Below are 7,520 nucleotides of genomic sequence, written 5' to 3'. Positions count from 1 at the left end.
TGCAGAGAATCTCTTAATCTCAATCAGACTATCCATTTTGAGAATGTGACTTCACAGTCGTGAAGCTGACTTTATTCTGAAGGGCTGAGAGATTCTTAGATTTTCTTGCCTTGCAGTCTCTGCAAGAGCTGGGCAAATTTTTGTTGTGTTTTTAACTTTTTATGGTTTTTATTTATTTTTAACTTTTTATTATGAAACATTTCAATTACATATGTAAGTAGAAAAAATGTGTTTAATCTATATTCCTTCTACTCCCACGTCCCCAGATTATTTTGAAGCAAGTTCCCAACATTTTATCATTTATTCTATAAACTTACGCTTACATCTCTAAATGTAGTGTCTAAAAGATAAGGACTCTTTAAACATAACTGCCATACCATTATCACACCTATAACAAATTAACAATAATTTCCTGTATTACCCAATGCCCACTCAGTGCTTAAATTTCCCCAAATATCTGGTAATTTTTAGCTTTGTACAAAGCACAGTTGTAATAAGGTCCACAGTTGCAATTAAATGTCTCTTAAACCTCCTTTAAAAGTTTGCCCTCCGCAGCCTCGGCAACAGCGCAAGACTGTCTCAAAAAAAAAAAAAAAAAAAAAAAAGTTTGCTCTCAGTCTATTTCTCTCTACTCCCCCATCCCAATTTCTTTGTTTATCACACTAGGTCATTTGTCCTGTAGAATTTTCTCAATTCAGATTTTCATAATTCCCCTCCGCATAGTGTCATTTAATGTGGTCCTCTGTCCACTGTATTTCCTAAAAATTGATGATCAGATCTAGAAGTTTGATCAATATCAGATTCAAGTGATATTTTTTTACCTGAATACTTAAAAGTGCCATTGTGCATATCTATTAAGAAGTATGTAATGTCTAGTTTCCTCTTCTGTCGTGTTAGCAGCCATTGATGACCATTGCCTAGATCATTGTTTCCCTAAATGTTGCCCAATGGTAATACTCTATCATTCCTTTTTCACTTAGTAACTAGAATACCCCTATAAAGAGGTACTTCTCATCAACCCTGAGGTACAGTTCACATAAGAAAGATAGGATAAATGCTTGCTTCTTTTCCTCTATATTATAATTTTTCAAGTTAATTCCCAATCAGATATTCTCTAAAGGTGATCAGTGAGGGTTTTATTTTTGTTATTTGGTTTTGTTTCAGTTTCTTTGTTTTAGTATCATATTGAACCTATGATGAAAAAGATATGTTATATTCTAATCCATTGTAGTTACTCTTACTTGCAGGGACCAGCCCCACAGGGTCGGTGGGTCTGTCCCTGTGTGCGGAGATGAGAGAGTGTAGAAATAAAGACGCAAGACAAAGAGATAAAAGAAAAGACAGCTGGGCCCGGGGGACCACTACCACCAATGCGCGGAGACCGGTAGTGGCCCCGAATGCCAGGCTGCGCTATTTATTGGATACAAAGCAAAAGGGGCAGGGTAAAGAGTGTGAGTGATCTCCAACGATAGGTAAGGTCACGTGGGTCACGTGTCCACTGGACAGGGGGCCCTTCCCTGCCTGGCAGCCGAGGCAGAGAGAGAGAGGAGACAAAGAGAAAGACAGCTTACGCCGTTATTTATGCATATCAGAGACTTTTAGTACTTTCACTAATTTGCTACTGCTATCTAGAAGGCAGAGCCAGGTGTACAGGATGGAACATGAAGGCGGACTAGGAGCGTGACCACTGAAGCACAGCATCACAGGGAGACGGTTAGGCCTCTGGATAACTGTGGGCGAGCCTGACTGATGTCAGGCCCTCCACAAGAGGTGGAGGAGTAGAGCCTTTTCTAAACTCCCCCGGGGAAAGGGAGACTCCCTTTCCCGGTCTGCTAAGTAGCGGGTGTTTTCCCTTGACACTTACGCTACCGCTAGACCTCGGTCCGCCTGGCAACGGGCATCTTCCCAGACACTGGCATCACCGCTAGACCAAGGAGCCCTTCTGGTGGCCCTGTCTGGGCATAACAGAAGGCTTGCACTCTTGTCTTCTGGTCACTCCTCACCATGTCCCCTCAGCTCCTATCTCTGTATGGCCTGGTTTTTCCTAGGTTATGATTATAGAGCGAGGATTATTATAATATTGGAATAAAGAGTAATTGCCACAAACTAATGATTAATTATATTCATATATAATCATATCTAAGATCTATATCTGGTATAACTATTCTTGTTTTATATTTTATTATACTGGAACAGCTCATGTCCTCGGTCTCTTGCCTCGGCACCTGGGTGGCTAGCCGCCCACATCTCCCCCCTTTTTATTAACTAGGATCGCCATCGCCATCATTGCTTGTCGTTGACTTCGGACTTGGTTTCGGACTCCTTAGAGGCATCTGCAGACTAAAAGGAGACTACATAAGCATACCAATATTAATAATGCCAGTAACAACAATGATCCTCCGAAGGGTTTGAGCCATTTGAAGGGAATAAAATCAGATAATTGTTTAGTTATGCCTTGAAAAATATCTGAGCCAGGAACAGTGGATAAATGGGCTTGTGAAGTCTCAAAGAATTGCTCTTTAAGTTGTGAAATATCCAAGGTTAAGTTATCATCACAGGCTTTTAAATGTCTTGAGACCTTTTCCCAGCTATGTTGATCTTGATTATAAGCATAAGGCGTTATGCAATAATCAGAAGTATTCCAATCACACTATAATTGCATACAGTGTTCCAAGTTCATAACTTTATCTCCCAGCCAGGTTACACTTTGGCGGAGATCATTAATTTGATTAGCTAATTTTTGATCGATTTGAGCCTGAGAATTCCAAAGTCTGGAGGAGTTTTTTTGCCATGCTTCAACATAGTGAGCAGTTTGAACAGAATTGTGGATGGCAACTCCAGCAGTTGCTGCTGTTGCAGTAACCGCAATTAGTCCTGCAAGGACTGCATTAAGAGTAAAAATAAATCTCTTTGTTCTTTTGAGGATACCTTTAAGAACTTCATTGACTGTGTGAATAGAGGGGGAAGATTCCCATGGACGATGTAAAGAAACTGGTATCCATACCCCCTCTCCAGCCCTAACTAAGAGAATACTTGTAGTGGGATTAAAAGTAGCATCAATGCACGTGAACAGCTTACAGTTATCACATTGTATAGTTTGTGTATTAGGAATAATAATTATATTTCCAACCAACAGCATGTAAGGGGGTTTGACACAGCTGCTGATGGGTATCACCCGTTCAGATATGAAGGTGATGTTGAATGTGGGTGTTTTGGTATTAGTATGAAGGAGTTGATAGGTAGTGTTCCATATCCTTATTCCTGTCAAGGCTGCAGCTAATTTCCATAGTTCAGGATGTTCTGGGGTAACAAAGGGATGAATCATTTTTGGTCTAGGAGGAGCAATGCCTGCATCCATCCATCCATTTGAATGGGTAAGGAGACACCCATTGTCTCAGCCTGTAAGACTGCCATCCATTCTCCATATAATCTAATAAATAAATAAACTCTGAGCATGAGGTATTTTTGCCGGAGCAATCTTGCGAATAATGCCCTTTTGGAGCCCAATCAATAGCAATACCCGTGGCTAGACTTTGGAGCACAACAGCTTTGGAAGCATTACAATTATCCCATAAAACTGAAGTCACTATAAGAGGCCCCTTTGTAGGTTTCTTCGGGCAGTCTGGCAGTTCTTTTGTTTTATTAGTTTTGGTAGTTACACTTACTAATATGCAAATGGTCTCATACTGAGCCAATAGGAGCCTCTTCAGGTTGACTCTTGTATCCTTTTGGCATGATCTTATTTGGATTTTATTGCTTATTTGGTTTCTGGTATAATAGGATGTGCTAGGCTCTTCCAAATTTCCTGCCTCAGATCTGGAGTCATCCGTTTTTTTGCTGTTGTTGTTTGTTTGTTTGTTTTTTTGAGACAGAGTCTTGCTCTATCACCCAGGCTAAGTGCAGTGGCGCGATCTTGGCTCACTGCAACCTCCGCCTCCCAGGTTCAAGTGATTCTCCTGCCTCAGCCTCCTGAGTATCTGGGACTACAGGCATGTGCCACCATGCCTGGCTAACTTTTGTTATTTTTAGTAGAGACGCGGTTTCGCCATGTTGGCCAGGCTGGTCTTGAACTCCTGACTTCAAGTGATCCTCCTACCTTGGCCTCCCAAATGCTGGGATTACAGGGGTCAGCCAGTGTGCCTGGCCAGGAGTCATCCATTTCTACAAGGAGCTCTGGACTATTTTCTACGTGCTGGAGATGCTTGTCATTACTGGGCTGGTGTTTGTTTCTAGGCCTTTTGAGTGGACAGAGTGAAGGAATACATTTTTGTTCTTAAGAGGAAATGATATGTTTATTCTGATGCTTCCAATTCAAAATCAGGATAAAAGAGTTTTTATGTCATCAATTGTATGACCATATCTCTTTTTTCCCATGCTGAAAGTTCCAGTTCTCAATGACACCAACACAAATGCTCATTTGCTTTATCTCACAATATACACATAATAGTTTCAATAAAATAATACCAACAAAACTACCTATAATATAATGACATTACAGCTTAAGATTGTTTTGCAGTTCTTTTTGTCCTTATGGTATTTCCCACTAGAAATGAACAAAGTTTCGTGTTTTAAAGTCACTAGAAATGATTCATCTCTGTGTGGGCGTAGAACAAGCTTGATACACAGTCATTTGTTTCATTTTGCTTTTGATTAAAAAGTTTGCTTAAGCCCACTTTGTGTTTTATAATTCTGTAAAATATTTACAGGATTCTAAAGTCCAATCTACAAAACAAAGTATATTTAGAAAAGTCTAGTTTCTCTGTCTTTTTTTTTTTTTTTTTTTTTTTTTTTTTGAGACAGAGTCTCGCTCTGTTACCCAGGCTGGAGTGCAGTGGTACAATCTCAGTTCACTGCAACCTCTGCCTCCTGGGTTCAAGCAATTCTCCTGCCTCAGCCTCCTGGGTAGCTGGGACTACCAGCTCCTGCCACCACGCCCGGCTAATTTTTGTATTTTTAGTAGAGAAGGGGTTTCACTATATTGGCCAGGCTGGCCTCAAACTCCTGAACCTGTGATCCACCCGCCTTGGCCTCCCAAAGTGCTGGGATTACAGGTATGAGCCACCGTGCCCAGCCCCTAGAGAGGAGTTCTAAACCTGAGACTTATAGGTCAAAAGATAAATGAATGTGTAATTTCTAGATATTGCTGAATTTCCCTTTACAGGGGTTGTAGCATTTTGCTCTCCCACTAGCCTTCCCACCAGCAATCTGTGAAATCTGTTTTCCTGTAGACACACCAAGAGATAACCTTGTCCAATTTGAGGCTTAACTGACAGGTGAGACCTGGTTTTCAGGGTAATTTTCCTTTGCATTGTATTTGTGAGTGAGGTTGAATGTCAATAAGGGTCATTTGCATATCTTTCTCTGTGAGCTGCCTGTTTATATCTCTAATATATATCTGTGGAATTCTTGTTTTTATTTTTAATTTTTTACTTTTAGAAGCTCCCTCTATGTTAAGGCTATTAACTCCTTGTGTGTGATGTAAATTACAATTTCTTTTTTCAGTTTCTCATTTGTCTTTTTCCCCTACTTATGGTATTTTTGTTTTTTAACTTTTTTTTTGAGACAAGGCCTTGCTCTGTTGCCTAGGCTGGATCATGGCTCACTGCGTCCTTGACTTCGTAGATTCAAGCCATCCTTCCACCTCAGTCTCCTGAGTAGCTGAGACTACAGGCACACACCACTACCTGGCTCATTTTTTAAAAAATTTGGGTAGAGATGGGGTCTTGCTATATTGCTCAGGCTGGTCTTGAATTCCTGAGTTCAAACAATCCTCCTGCCTGAGCCTCCCAAAGTGCTATTATTGCAGGTGTGAGCCACCATACCCAGCTGCTATTTTTCTTTTGTTTTATTACTAGTTTTCATTTTGTTTTGTTGTAGTTGTTGCTATAGAAGCATTATTTTTATTTTTATGTAATTAAATCAATTAACTTTTTTCTTATTGCCATGGTTAGAAAAGCTTTCCCCATTATCAAGAATTCATTTATGTTTTCTGCTAGTACTTACATATTTTCATCTTAAAAAAATGTAGGTCTCTATTCTATTTGGAATTTATCCTGGTTTACAATTTGAGAAGTGGATCCAATTATACCTTTTTCCCATGTGACTACCCACCTATACCATTACCCCTGATGAAAAAGTTCCCAGGAAGTTTTGCTTAGCATAGGTTTTCCTACTTACTGTCTGGAAACCCTTGTATGTGGTCATGCTGAAGGGACTGGAGTCTAGATATATAGCTTCAGTGTGTGCTCTTTTACAAGCTGGATGATTAAAATGCCAGGAAGGCCAGTTTTAAACAAGGTGTTGCATTTACAAATGGCTTTCTCTTTTCTTTTGATCCCTTAACAGCCCTCTGTGGCACAATATTATCTTCCCATTTTTCAGATGAGAAAACCAGGTCTCAGGTTTACTGGCTTGCCCATGGTCACACCATGGCACCCACCTCTCACTCCTCACCCAGTGCTCCTCCCACACACGGGGCCATGTCACACATCCTGCCTCTCTGTTGCCTACTAGCTTTGTGACCTTGGACACATCTCTTCACCCTCTGGGCCTCAGTTTCCCCTTCTGTATATAAAGAAGTGGTTAAAAATAGGTCAGCATTTCTCAGGCTTTAGTAACACCTGCTTCCTTTTGATAAACACAGATATTTCTCATGTTCCTTGTTCCCAGTTCCAATTACCACCCTGTGATATGACTGATGCATAAATATCCCCACCAACCAAGGTATTTTGGGGCTTTCTATTCTGAAACAAAACAAAGTAAGATTTTTGGGATAATTTTCCCACTATAAACTCATAATATTGGATATACCTTTTTTTTTTTTTTTTTTTTTTGAGACTGTGTCTTGCTGTGTCGCCAGGCTGGGGTGCAGTGGTGCAATCTCGGCTCACTGCAACTTCCGCCTTCCAGGTTCAAGCGATTCTCCTGCCTCAGCCTCCTGAGTAGCTGGGATTACAGGCCCACACCACCACACCTGGCTAATTTTTTGTATTTTAGTAGAGATAGGGTTTCACCAGGTTGGCCAGGATGGTCTCGGTCTCCTGACCTCATGATACACACAAGCTTCTTGAGAGTAACATACTTCCCCCATGATAAGGCTTTTTTTTTCTGTCCTAAAATCCTATGAGTTAATGAGCCAAACTGGGAATCATGATCTGCTATCTCAATTATGATGGAATAGATATGTTTTCTCCCAAGGGAGGGAACACTGCAACTCCTCTCTCCCTATTTCTCTGAGATGGGGAGGTGTGAATTACAGATTCCATACATGTCACAAATATATGGTCAATGATTTCTGCCTTGGCAGTCGCAGTCATGGGAGATGATGGGTGAGTTATATATACTCTCTGCACTCAAGGAAATCCCAGTTCTAATGAGGGGAGCAAATGTGGGTACAAATGACTTTAGGTAAGTGTGGTTCATGCAGTAATAGAGATATTACAAAATGCTTTAGAAGCACCAATACCATAATGAGTGGGAAAAGGAATCCAAGAAGGCCTTCTGGAGGAGGTGGCTTACCC

General features: G+C 40.7%; 1 long non-coding RNA gene across 1 annotated transcript in view; it reads right to left on the bottom strand.

Moving 5' to 3' along the window:
* Positions 1 to 1,329: 1,329 nt before the first annotated feature.
* Positions 1,330 to 7,520, bottom strand: part of LOC129397471 (uncharacterized) — an 83,913-nt gene continuing 77,722 nt past the window's right edge. The window contains exon 2 of the long non-coding RNA XR_010111470.1: positions 1,330 to 2,340. This is a non-coding gene — a long non-coding RNA (uncharacterized LOC129397471). The remainder of the gene's footprint in view (positions 2,341 to 7,520) is intronic.

The sequence above is a fragment of the Pan paniscus genome, chromosome 2 (assembly GCF_029289425.2).
Source record: "Pan paniscus chromosome 2, NHGRI_mPanPan1-v2.0_pri, whole genome shotgun sequence".
NCBI lineage: Eukaryota > Metazoa > Chordata > Mammalia > Primates > Hominidae > Pan > Pan paniscus.
The sequence above is the reverse complement of the archived record's forward strand: the minus strand, read 5'-3'. Positions and strand labels throughout refer to the sequence as shown.